Here is a 14,478-nt window from a genome sequence, read left to right on the forward strand (position 1 = left end):
GAAGAAATGTGGTTCATGTAGACAGTGCAAACATGTTCGGGAAGGTACCACTGTTAAAATCAATAATGTGGAGTATAAATTAAAGGGCAAATATAACTGTCAATCTAAAGCAGTGGTCTATGTGGCAAGCTGTATGGCATGCCAAGCTTTCTATATTGGAAAAACTGTGCGTAGATTGAAGCAGCGAATTTACGAACATATTTATGCCATCTCTAAAAAGGAATTAACTAATGCTTTAGCTTGCCACATTACAGAATTTCCTGACCACCTATTTAGATTTTCAGTTTTGAACCACATTAATGATGACCCAAATAGGGGACCTTGGCAAATTCTCCTTGAAAAGGAGGAGCTTTTTTGGCAAATAAGAACTGCTGCCTGCTTCTATCCAGGACTTAACGAACACATTTCTATTTCCTGTGTTCTAAAACATTTGGCTATGAAAAGATGATTATTAAATTATAACTATTTTTATTTCTACTTATGTTCATTTCATAAAAAGCTTAAGGGCATTGCTTAAATGTAAGAAGTATGAATGGAGAATACATATATTTTATTCTTATCTACATAGTATTAGGTTCCAATTATGTATATATAAAAGGTTTCCTAAGAATACATGAATGAGATAGTTTAAAATAGGAATATATATTTATATATACACATTTAAAAAGCAATTAAGGAGGGAGAAAAAACTATGGTAGTTTTTTGTACTTATTTCCAAGGTACAGTATGTTTATGATTTCTTATAGCTGTTGTCAAATTCTTTTAGTGAGATATGTGTACATTATTATATATTCTTTTATCATATTTTTTGTAGAAAGCAAGTTAAATAATTTGGGTATTTTTTAGTTTTTGGTATTCCCTATAACATTTTAAATAATGCTTAATGTGTTATAACCATTGTATATAAAAATGTTGAAATGTGCGTTTCTTTTCAACTCTGACTTCTTAGCATTTTTAATTGAATGATTAATTTACTAATTAAGGTATCACAAGGTTTTAAAAGATGGTAGTTCTGTTCTAATTTTATTGATTTCTGAGGAAGGAAAGACATCGCTCTTTCCGAAAGCACTTAAAAAATAAAACAAGTTCAAAATATTAGCTTCTTGGCTTTGGGCTCCGTGCTTCAACCTTTGTGTTAGCATGTCTGAACATGGAATTTTTTGTAGTTCCAGCAAACTGTGTGTTCATTATGAGTGGTTGAATGCCTGAGATTGGCATTCTGTGTAGTTACCTTGCATTTTGTGTGCACGCAGTGAGTTGATGAATGCCTAAGCTTGGCATTCTGTGTAATTCCATTGGATTTTATGTATATGACAAGCAGCAGAATGCCTGAGCTTGGCATTCTGTGTAGTTACATTGTATTTTGCGTATATAATGAGTGGGAGAATGCTTGAGATTTGTATTCTGTGTAGTCACCTTACATTTTGTGTATACAAGTGGAACAATCTCAAAGCTTCTTATGTTGTGTAGTTGCTTTGCATTTTGTGTCTATAATAAGTGGGATAATGCCTGAGGTTGGCATTCTGTGCAGTTACAGTGCTTTTTGTTTATGTAATTTGCAAGACAATGAATGGGTTTGGCATTCTGTGGCGTTACAGTGCTTTTTGTGTATATAATGAGCAAGAGGATGGTTAAGCTTTGCATTTGGTGTAGTCACCTTGCATTATGTGTATGTAATGATTGTACAGATGAGTAAGATTCATATTCTTTATAGTTACTTTACATTTTGTATATATGAGTGGGACAATGCCTAGGCTTCTTATTCTGTGCCTGCATTTGACATCTTCTGTAGTTACCTTACATTTTCTGTATATAATGAGTGGGAGAATGCCTGAAATTAGCATTGCCTTGCATTTTGTATATAATTTGATTCATAGATTAGTACTAGGCTAACTGCCCTTGCGAGCCATTTTAAGTCTAGCCAATTATCCCCTGTGAGATTTAAACCCTGTACCTTGTGTTTGTAAGGCAAACACCTTAACCATTAGGCCACCCTCCCAACCCAAATGTAACCCATTCTCATACCGGGAGTTGAACCCAGGCCGCCTGGGTGACAACCAGGAATCCTAACCACTAGACCATATGGGAAAGCCCCCTGAGTGGCAGGATTTCTACTTTTGGCATTCTGTGTAGTTATCATACATTGTGCATGCATACATAGAGTGGGAGAATGCCTGTGTGTGACACTCTGTTTAGTTGCAGTGCATTTTGTATGTATAATGAGCAGGAGAATACCTTCACTTGGCATTCTGTGTAGTTATCTTGCATTTTGTGTATATAATGACTGTAAAAATTCCTGAGATTGGGTTTCTGTGTATATACCTTGCATTTTGTGTATAATGTGAGTGGGAGAATGTGTAAATTTGGCATTCTTCAAAGTTACCATATGATGTGTGTACATATATTGAGTGGGAGAATGCCTGAGCCTGGCAATCTGTGTATTTATAGTGCATTTTGTATATATAATAAGCAGGAAAATGCATGAGCTTGGCATTCTATGTAGTCTTGTGTTTTGTGTATATGATGGGCAGAAGAATGCCTAAACTTGAAATTCTCTGTAGGTTAGAGTGCACTTTGTGTATATAATGAATGAGAGAATGGCTGGAGTAGTTGCATTGAATTTTGGTTGTAAAATGGATTGGAGAATGCCTGAGCTTAGCATTCTGTACATCTGCAGTGCACAGTGTATGTACGCGTCCAATAGTATCCAGTCGAGGCTGGTTGACCGAGCCTCTATCCATCTACCTGGACAAGATTTTGAAGCCCGTAGTTTTGAATACAAAACACATCTTAAAAGACACCACCAATTTCCTAGAGAATCTAGCGATTTTTGAACAGTCTTTTTCTTTCAATGACACCTGCATGTTAGTATCTTTAGATGTTAAGTCTTTGTTCACTTCTATTCCTAACAACACAGGCTTAGAATATATAACAGCATTTCTGACAAAAAGTGATCTCACACCTCACATGGTGGATAGGTGTGTGTCTTTGCTTGAAATAATTCTTGAAAACAACGTGCTATGTTATGGAAATACCTATCACCTACAAATTAAAGGCGTAGCGATGGGCACTCCATGTGCCAACGCATACGCCAATTTGGTGTTGGCACAATGGGAACAGCTATTTGTGTTTAATCAGGATTCTGTCTTTCTTGATTCATTATTATTTTATAATAGATTTGTGGATGATGTTTTCCTGTTATGGGGAGGAACAACTAAACACCTTCTAAATTTTGTTGATTATCTCAATGCAACTACTGATTTTCTGAGTTTTGATTACATCCATTCCCCGGATCATGTAGATTTCTTAGATGTGAGTGTGTTTAAGAAGGGCCATGGTTTTGAAACTGAACTCTTTAGGAAGAGTTGTTGGAGGAACAACTTACTCCACAGAGATAGCATGCATCCTCAGCATGTCTATAGGAACATAGTTCAAAATCAAGCCACAAGAGCCTCTAAACTAACCTCTACACATTCAGCATACCAAAGACAGAAATCTGATTTAGTAAACAATTTTACAACTAGGGGTTACAATAGAAATTCAGTACTTAAAGCTGTCTCTGAATGTGACAGCAAAAGGGACAATGAAGCTATACCCATCATTAAGAGACACAATACCTCATACATACCAACTACACGGGCATTTAGGGCCCAGACCAATAGGATCACCATCCCGTACACAAACAAGAACAAGCATGTCCTGAAAATTTTTAATAGACATTGGAATCTTCTCATGATTGATGATAACATCAGATCTCTAGTAGACAGCACACCTCGAGTAGCATATAAAAATATGCTTTCACTGAACAGGTTACTTTGTTATGATAAATTTCATGTCAATGACAAGACAAATACATGGAATGGTACTTTTGCTTGTTTATCCTGCAATCAATGCAGGCACATAGCTAATACCTATAGGTTTACACATCCTGTCACACACAGGAATTATGTCTTCAAACATCATGCAAGTTGCAAGTCCACGAATTTGGTTTACTTAGCTGAATGCCAGTCATGCAGGAAGTTCTATGTGGGTATGACCACTAGGTCCCTAAGAGAACGCATTAGGGAGCATATTTATGCAGTATCCAGGAGCAATGTATTAAATGCTCTTGCAAAACATGTTGTTGATGCTGGTGATAATCACACTTTTAAATTTCAGGTTCTTGAATTGGTAAAGACAGATGACAGACTGGGTAATGCCAAAAACAGAGTAGAAGAAAAAGAGGGCAAGTGGATTGTCAAATTACAAGCACACAAGTTTGGACTCAATGAAAGGCTTTCTATTAAGCCTTTCTTAGCTTCCAGACCACTGAAACATTAGAGTTATTCGTGGTTTATTTTATTTCATTTTTATTTTATATGTATGTTCATTTATATTAAAATTTACTAAGGTTTTAAAGTTTTTAAGGTATGCTGCATTTTATAATAGTAATTTTCTAGTTTTATAATCTTGGACACATCTGTCTCTTTAAGTTAATTATGACATCATGTTAATGGATGTTTAAAAGGAGCCAGATCCAGTAGTTTTCTATGTCTGAAGAAGCGTTGGGTGTCAACGCGAAAGCGCTTACTTTTATCACTTGCTGCAGCTCCTGTCGTTCGCATTAAACCAAGATTTATTTAAACAGGTGGTTATTTGGATTTATTTGCTGACAAGTTTGAATTCCAGCTAATGGTGCACTCTTTATTCTTTCTTTTTACATGATTTGGACTTTTGAATAAGAGTGCTTTACCTGGCAGTGTGTTTTTCTTTGGTCACATGGGCAGAAGAATGCCTAAACTTGAAATTCTCTGTAGGTTAGAGTGCACTTTGTGTATATAATGAATGAGAGAATGGCTGGAGTAGTTGCATTGAATTTTGGTTGTAAAATGGATTGGAGAATGCCTGAGCTTAGCATTCTGTACATCTGCAGTGCACAGTGTATGTATAATACAGGAATGCCTGAGTTTGGCATTCCGGGTTTCTGGGTAGTTGCAGTGCATTTTGTGCATGTAATGAGCTGGATAACGCCTACGCTTGGCATTCTGTGTAGTTATCTTTTTGTATGTATATAATAGGTTCATAGGTTCATAGGAGGTTACTAGGTGAGCAGCTCAAGACCTTTTACAAGCCTAACCAATATAACCAAATTTTACCCATTATATGGCCCCTAGGGGTAGGAAGAAGGCAAAGGTTTGTGTCTGTGCCTTGAGTATATTACAGATTTTACAGATTGGCCCTATCCATAAGGGACATGGGCACCACCCCAGGTGTGAATTTATGAGTCACCATCCTGACCAGAGACAGGGAAGGACTCTGCTTTACGTGAATAGGACATCTATTCCAAAGAAGTGGCAATCCCTGGGACACATATCTGTCTCTCCAGCAAGTTCTGTTTGATTCACTGGCTAAGTTTAGATCCCTGGAACGTAGGACCCTTGTACTCTTTGTGTCTTGGATATGGAGTAATTCCATCAAAGCTGGATTTGCAAGTGCCTTCTTGATCAGCCATAGGTCATCCCTTAATAGTCGATAGGAGACACAGTAAAGGGAAAGGGCTTTCAGTCTATCCACATAGGACATGTTGTTAATAACCTTTATTTTCTTAGTGAGGAACCTCTGATGTCACTCCAGCTGTTGTAGGTGCCTAAACAAGTACATTCCAATTGTGAATGGTGCATTGTACAGTGAGATTATAATCTCCCTGGGTCTAGACGGCATACCTTTGCTTATATGTTGTGCTACATAGAATGATTTTCTCACCATTGTGGAGACATGACGGACAAAGTTCAGGCTGTTATCCACCTAAGCACATGTTGTTAATGTCATAGCTAGCAGGGGTATTTGATTTCCCAAAGAGTCCAATAATGCATTTAGTCACATTTAGTTTCAGGCCTTGGTTCTGACAGCAATTGTTTGCCTGATTTAGACCTTCCTGAAGGATATCTACATCACTGAGGGATACAATGATTGCCTCCAGCTTGCAGTCATCTGCAAACGTTGTCACCAGTGGCCTTCCACATTAGCCTTAGAGTATGAGAATTAAAATCCAAACAGGAGTGGTCCCAACACTGAGCCCTGTGGCACACCAGTAGTAACTGGCCTCTTGCTGGAACTTGAATCACCCACTTCAACATCTCCTGTCCTTGAGTCAATTGGCTATCCATCTGGTGAAGTAGGGATTTATGCTCAGTTTTGTGAGTTTACGTGTAATACCTGAGTGTGGAACTATGCAAAATGCCTTTTCCAGGTTGAGGTAGGTGGTATGCACTGTTTTTTCCCTCACCCATGGCCTTGGTGACTTTCTCAAAGAAGTCTACCAGATTTAGTAGGCATGACCTGCCCTTGACAAAGCTGAATTGAGTCAAGTCTAGTGTTTGGAGGTTACCTATGCCTTCATTTATAAGGTCCATGATTATTCTTTCCATGGCTTTGCAAACAGTTGTTCTGTAATTTCCCAGTTCCATTGATGATCTTCCCTTATACAGAGGGATGACCATAGCTGTTCGCCACTTTACTGGGACAAAGCCAGACCAGATGCTGTGGTTACATAGAGTTCCTATTGGTCTTGATAGGTCCTGAGTTAAACTTTTTAAGAGGCAGCCCGATATATCACCCAATAGATGCGTTGTTTTTAGTTTTAGAGAGTGCTGTGGCAACCTGTTCATTAGTGATAGTTGGCAGAAGAGTGGTAGAGTGTATTTCTTGGAGGAGAACTAGGGAAGATAGAGGAGTGAAGTTTGATATGAATTTATCAGCTAGCAGATTTGCTATATATGTTGTTTGAGTATAGGACATGCCTTCTATAACTAGTTCCATACATTGTTTGGTGTTGCCTTTAAGACTGCAGACATAACTAAAAATGCCTTATGGTTATCCTTAGCTTTGCAGGCTATTTATAACTCAAAATCAGCTTTCAGAGATACTATTAGTTTACTGATTCGCTTGTTTATACTAATGTGGGACTTATTGCTCTGTTGTGCAGAGACTTATCTGATTGACCTGTGGGCAAATCAGATAAGCTTTTGCAAGCTTGTGATGCTTGCAGAACCATTCAATATGACATTACATGCTTGGTGAATTGGAGAATGCCTAAGCTTGGCATTCTGTGTAATTGCCTTGCATTTTGTATATATAATGAACAGCAGAATGTCTAAACTTGGTATTCTGTGTAGTTGCCTTATGTTTCGTGTATATAATGAGCTGGAGAATGCCTAAGCTTGGTGTTCTGTGTAGTTAGAGTGCATTTTCTGTATATAATGCGTAGGATAATGCTTAAGCCTGGCATTCTCTGTAGTTGAAGTGCATTTTGTATATATGATAAGTGGGAGAATGCCTGGGCTTCACATTCTGTGTTGTTACCTTCTGTTTTGTATATATAATGAATTAACAGAGTTTCACATTCTGTGTACTTACAGAGCATTTTGTGTGTGTATACAATGAATGGCATTCTTGTAGTTACATTGCATTTTGTGTATATAATCAGCAGGAGAATGCTTGAGGTTGGCATCCTATGTAGTTACTGTGCATTTTGTGTATATAATGAGCAGGAGAATTTATGAGCTTGGCATTCTGTTTACTTACCATGAATTTTGCTACATATAATGAGCACAAACAATGCCTTACCTTGCCATTTTGTGTAATTGCCTTGCATTTTGTTTATAATGAATGGGAGAATGCCTGAGCATGGTATTCCATGTAGCTACAATACATTTTGTGTATATAATGAGGAGGAGAGTTCCTGAGCATGGCATACTGTGTAGTTACCATGCATTTGATTTTGTATATATAATGAGTTGAGAGAATGTTTAAGTTTCACATAACTATGGTAGGAGGTGTACTCTATACTCTGTGTAGTTAAGTTGAATTTTGTGGATATATAATGAGCAGAATAATGCCTGATCTGGGCATTGCATACAGTTACAGTGCATTTTGTGTATAAATGAGTGGGAGAATTCCTGAACTTGGCATTCTTTGTAGTTATAGTGCATTGTGTGTTTATAATGAATAGGAATATGTTTGAACTTGGCATTCTGGGTAGTTATATTGCAAGACTTGCATGGTGGTGCAGCGGTACCATTGTTGCCTAACAGCAAGAGGTTCTCCTGTTAGATTCTCGGCTTGGGTTGTGTTGGGAGGGCTTTCTGTGTGGAGTCTGCATGTCCTCCCCACGGTCGAGTGGGCGTTCGAAAGACATGTGTTGAATGGGCGTGCCTTCGTTGAAGGTTGGGCGTTGGGCTGGCAACTCAACACCATAAAAACCAACTGCCAATTATTAGTGGACCGGAGTTCCGCTGTGGCGACCCCTAACCAGGAAAAGCCGAAAGACAAACAGCAACAACAACATTTAATGACTGGGAGAATGTTTGAGCATGGCATTCCAAGTAGCTACATTACATTTTGTGTTTATATAATGAGGAAGTAACCTTGCAATTTGAGTATATCACGAACAGAAGAATCCCTGAGCTGGACTTTCTTAACTACAGAAATTGTGCAACTTCCTTACACTGACGAGAAAAAGCCTTTTTTTAAAAAAAGCATCATTATCAAAGCATCAAATTGCAAGTTGCACCATGACTTCACATATATTAATAGAAAAGAAAATAATTCATAATAACAGTTTTCATTAGAAAATAATTCATAATAGCAGTTTTCATTATTTTCATCATACAGTATACATATGTTTTCCTTTGAATAACTGTCATTCACCCCAGTGTTACATAAATTGCACAGTTCTTGTCTTCCCTTAAACCTCACTCCTCCTCCTGAAGATTTTTCTGCGTGTATTATTATCACAGATTCCATTTGTTTCTATGAAATTTATTCTTTATCTTTTCTAATGATCTCACCTCCACTGAAACAGAGAGTTCATTATTGAACTATGGTGTGGACCTAGGATGTATAAAATCTGGTCTGATTAAACAAGAAAGAAAGCGTTATAGGTTAATCAGTATTATCAGTGCTGGTCCCTTCTAAGACCATGTCCTTTAGGGGAATCAGAATGTCACCAGTGATGTTATATAAATTTCTATCGCAGACTGATAGAAGTCCATGGTTGGCATAATCCAGATGATGATCCAAACAAGAAACTAGCTTTGCCTACAAATCAGTGGTAATTAGACCTATATGGAAGACCATGTCCATTTAGTATCCACATATGTGAAATGAATTAGTAACTACCTGAAAGAAGTTGAAACTCTTCAAAACATTGAAGATCTCCAGAGTGACCACTTTAAACTTCTCAGTGGCATGGGCATTAAGACCTACCAAGATTAACTATCTTCAATGCCCTTGAATTAAACTGATGAGGAAGTTAGAGAACTGTTGCATAAAGGCCCAAAGTCCCTATAAAATGAGGTAGACAGTAAAACAGAAGAAATTTGAAATTCTGTGCTGCAGCAAGGTCACACTAAAAATGTTAGAACTTTCGGAATTTACTTGTGTTGTCTCATAAAATGGTAAAAACATATAGCCATACCAGAATATTATTCTGTGTAGAGCTATGTATAATACAGAGACTTGGTGATATGGATGCAGCTATGTGTGATCCATAATTGTTATCTGACCTCGTCTCCAAGATTAACATTTGGTTGGTCATATGAAGGTTCAAAACTATGACAGGTTTGTTTTTGGATTGACCTCAATTGAACTATCACTGCCTCAGTAACACTATAAGGAGCAGGTTCTAACTGAAGGATGGAGGTAGTAGCACAACTGAGGTACTAATCCAAGACAGAGGCACCTCCTAACATAGTTATATACCCTCATCAGGTGAAACCTGAACTCTTAATCAAAATGTGCCAAATCAGAATACAGTATGAAAAAGTTGTTTATCTCCTATCCTTTACTCTATGAGTCTTGGCAGTGGAAATATGATGATATTCTGAAGATGTTAAAGGAATAACAACCAGATAAGTCAAATGGTTGGATGCAAGAAGAAGATCTCCAATGTAGGAGACTCTTGTACTGGCCAATAAAAATAAAACCAATGAGGGAACTAAACAAGAACTGTAGCAACATTCTGAAGGGTCATCAATGTGTATTTTAGCCTAAAGATAAATTCTACAAAAATATTACCATTTTCTGCCTGTTATCAGTACTTACATTAGTCTAAAGATACAATCATGTTATCTGTTTTATCCCACAAGTATGTGGCTTCCCTAAGACTTGGTCTCACCACCCCAACCCCTTACTTCTTATCTTCCCCTGACAACGTTTTTTTTTGCAACATGACATTAACAAAATATTTCTTGTCTTCTCTTAGCAATTCGTTTTTACATCAGCATGACATTGATAACGAATTTTTTCTCACATATTTTCAAAAGTAAGCCCTGTCTAATTCAAACCCTTACCACTTAGTACAATACCTATTATACTGGTACCAACCGTCATATCTTATCTAGAGAGAATAAAATTAGAATTAGCCTGTTTTGCTTGGAACTAAATTTATGTAAAATTTTAACCTTCCTAATGCCTGCCTGCCTGCTTATGCCATCAGTAGGAAACAAACCTAATTATACATGTACTAAAAGAGATTTGTATTAACACTTTATCAGTACAGTAAGCTAAAGAAAATACCATTGTATAAATATCTTACTTACTGTAAATTGCCTACAAATGTTCCAGTGATACTGTTATGAAAAATTTCCAAATAATCTGTAGCTAATTAAAAGTGTCACTTACAAAAGTTGTCTTTCCAAACAAATTGTAAATATTTCATGTTCTTTTTCTAATTTCTTTTTTATAATCCATAGAACTTTCATATATTCTTTACTAATTCTTTAGGAGCTTTTCTCCCCAGGCCTGTGTTAAAAAAGGGTCTTTGTCCAGTTTGATTATCTTGGTAAACAAATGCAATGATCAAACAAGTAAGCAAATAAATCAACAAGCATTTTAACAAATAAAGCAGACAAAAGACTATCTCTTACTAGACTATGAACAAGACCCACCTAAAATAAAGATTAATAATAAAACACTGAAAATGTTCAAACCAAAGTGGTCCTTAAAAGCAGAAAGTATGTACAAATTAAAAACCTGCTAATCCATGAAATAAATGACCACTAAGTGCTTGCATTTCATTCCTTATTATAGAAAGACCTGCTCAAGTAAATCAGCCTGCATGGGGACAGTGGTTCAGAAGGGGTTGAGACTTGTAACTGGTAAGAAGATGGGGAGACCTGTAAGACAGGTCAGTTTTATGCCAGGAGCTGCCTCAGTCTTACCCTAGAAGGGACAGATGAGCTCACAGTTCTGTTGGAAAGTTATGCCCCAGAAATCATACATTCAAAATAAAATGGAAGGAGAATGGAAGTCACAGAAACAGACATGCATGCAATAGTGAGTATAAGAAGGAAACAGAACACAGCAAGGGAACAACCAGGGGGATTCAGAGAGAATTACTGTGCATTGCAAGGAGTAAGGACAAGAAGATGAGGGACATGTTTATTAAAAGTCAATGTCTCAACAGGTAGCACACACACCTTTGATGCTGAAAGATCAGAATACTTTAGATTCTATATTGACACTGGTGGGCAACATAAAAGGGGAGTTGTACTCCTGAAATGATATTCTTCAGATGAGATGTTAAACCGAGTTCTCATCTGCTTGAATTGGCAGTATCTCAGGAGGATGTAAAAGATCCCATAGCACTTAAAAGAGTAGGGGTTTTATTTATCACTTTTTATTCACTATATACCCATATTTTTTTAATATTATTAACATATTATATTTCATTCACAAAATAACTGCAATTCATTCATGTTTTGTACATATGATATTCTTCAGCATATTCATTCACCCCACCTACTCTGCAACAACTATCTCTGTATTCTGCTCAGTATAATTTCACTATTACACATCTTTTATTATACCATTTCTTCACATTTCCATTTCCATACATAGAATAAAATTATAAATGATATCCTAGCCATATTTTCTATTGTGCTTTTATCCATATTTATATATATTCACCTATAACATACAGCATAATACTGATTTTTTAAACTTCTGCCAAAACATTTCTAACTTTTTACATGTCAGAAGAGCATGGTCAATAGACCTTAACCTTTATGTACTCTATATCACTGCTCTTATATTTCATTTGTCGCTTTGCAAGTTATTTATTAACAGGAGTCTTCACAAAATATCAGAAGTTTCAGAAACTTCTTTAAATCTTTCCATCTTTCCATTATATCTTTCCATTCTTCTTTTGAACCTTCACATAATTTAACATAATAATTCTCTCCCAACTCTTTCATAGCATTCTGTTGTTTTAAAATTTCCTTCTTGCATATTTAGTTTCCATATTTTTATTTTATTTACATGGTCGGCTATTTTTACCTGACATTTCTTCTTCTTTTTTCCAATTTTTAATTCCTCCCATAGTTTTATATTTTTTCCACATCATACTTCCACAATATTTTTTGCTCCTTTTTCTACTGTCTTTTAAAATTTATTTGACATTTGTTTACCAGTAAAGTCTGACTGGGACAAAGCCCATTTTCAGTGGAGGCCGGAGGAGAAATGCTCCAGATGTATGTCTTTGGAATGTGGGAGGAAGTCTACACAAATACAGGGAGGACATGCAGACATCACACAGAGAATTGAACCAGAGAACCTCTTGCTATGAGGTACCACTGCACTGAAAAATCCAAAATAAATATAAACATGATAAGTATAAAGCAGGATTTATTAATTTTAAGCTTTCTTCTTTCTTGGCATATAACAATGTCTGCCTTTTTATAGGATTTAGTCTGGAATCTCATGTAATGCTGAATACAGTCTCCAATAGTTATGTTTTGCTATTTCCCAGACATGCATACATACTCCATACATATCTCAGGTTCATCAAAATATAAGAATGTATTCAAGACACTTTTGCTTATAAGACATCTAAAATGCTTTCCATATTAGTTGATGTCTCCCAGTTTTTTCTTCTGTTTTTTTACAACATCTTGCTTACCAAATATTATTCCTAGTTTACTGATTTAAATCACAGAAAAATATACCCAATACATTTTCACTATCCTAAAATAATTACATTTTTGTCTTTAGTCAGTCTCAAACCTTCTTTTTTAATTCCTCAAAAATCTTCACTATCACCTTCCACATCCATACTTTATTTTTTCCTTATGACTGTTAAATGATCTCTGTAAAACATACATAAAGCTAGAACTATTTATCCATATATTAATATATTGTTTTTAATTATTTGTTGACTTGGTAAGCTCAATAGGCACAATTGTCCCTTTTTAGGGGTGATCCAGGAGTACTGTTTGGTTAAGTAACTAGCACAGAGTCACACAGTTGGCAAATAAAGGTGGAAAGAATAAAATCCTATACTCAGGAAATAGCTTATTAATGGCTCAGAGTCCTGTGTGATAAATCTCCTGCTGGACCCCTTTTTTATTCCTCATTAAACTTCCGTTAAACCTTCCTGACTGTTTCCAATGACTCCATTAATCATCTTAGTAAGTATAACTCCAATCATCGGACACACTTCTTTTACCTTTTTTGCGCCTGAGCATTATCAGCTACTCACCCATTCATCCTAACTTTATTCTGTGTATTTTCATATACTAACTGTAAAACTCTTATTTTACTATTTATTCCATAACGTCTTAGTATTTCTCATGCTCTGTCATGGTCAATGGTATCAAATGATTTTGCAACATCACAAACAAGCAATGCACTATGAATTTTCTCTTATTAAACTATCATAAAATGAACATCTCACTTATTTTCCTGTTATACTGTATATTCCTTCACATATCACAGCATATATGACTTCACTAAACTTACTTTGTTAAATTTTCAATTAAATTATATAATATGCATTGCTTAATGTAATTTTCCTCCAGTTCTTAATATCTGTCTTATCAACTTTCTTCTATATGAAATTTATAATTCTGTCACACAATTCTTTATCCCCCAAACCTTCTTCCTTTCACTCATTCATTCATTACTTTTAAAAATTCTTCTCTCTCCACATGCCTCATCTATTAAAAAAATATATAACTTTTGCCATCTGACCCAGGTACATTCCCTGTATTCAATGGTTTTCAACAATTTCTTTCTTTAACTACTTCACCTTCTCTGCATTTATATTTAACTTTCTATTCTCTGTAAGATTTGTCCTTTAATTCTTTCTTATACATACATTCTTATACATTTCTTTAATGCATTCTGTTACTATTTTCATAATTTCTTCCTGCTTGCATATCACCTTCCCATTTGCCTATGCATTTTTTTTCTGTTAATTATCTGTCTTAATTTGCAGTGGTGCAGCAGTAGCATTGTCGCCTCACAGCAAGAGGTTCTCCCATTCGATTCTCGTCTGGAGCTCCTTCTGTGTGGAGTCTGCATGTCCTCCCCGCGGCCGAGTGGCGTTCGAAAAACATGCGTGAATGGGTGTGCCTTCTTTGAAGGTTGGGCGTTGAGCTGGCACCTCAACACTGTAAAACTCTACTGCCAATCATTAGCGGACCGGAGTTCCGCTGT

At 36.2% G+C, this 14,478-nt stretch overlaps 1 non-coding gene across 1 annotated transcript; it reads right to left on the reverse strand.

Annotated features, from left to right (window-relative positions):
• Positions 1 to 2,016: 2,016 nt before the first annotated feature.
• Positions 2,017 to 2,088, reverse strand: TRNAD-GUC. The gene has a single exon. It is a non-coding gene; the product is annotated as a tRNA-Asp (tRNA).
• Positions 2,089 to 14,478: the final 12,390 nt, after the last annotated feature.

The sequence above is a fragment of the Protopterus annectens genome, chromosome 6.part0 (assembly GCF_019279795.1).
Source record: "Protopterus annectens isolate FY-2018-M chromosome 6.part0, PAN1.0, whole genome shotgun sequence".
NCBI classification, from domain to species: Eukaryota; Metazoa; Chordata; order Ceratodontiformes; family Protopteridae; genus Protopterus; species Protopterus annectens.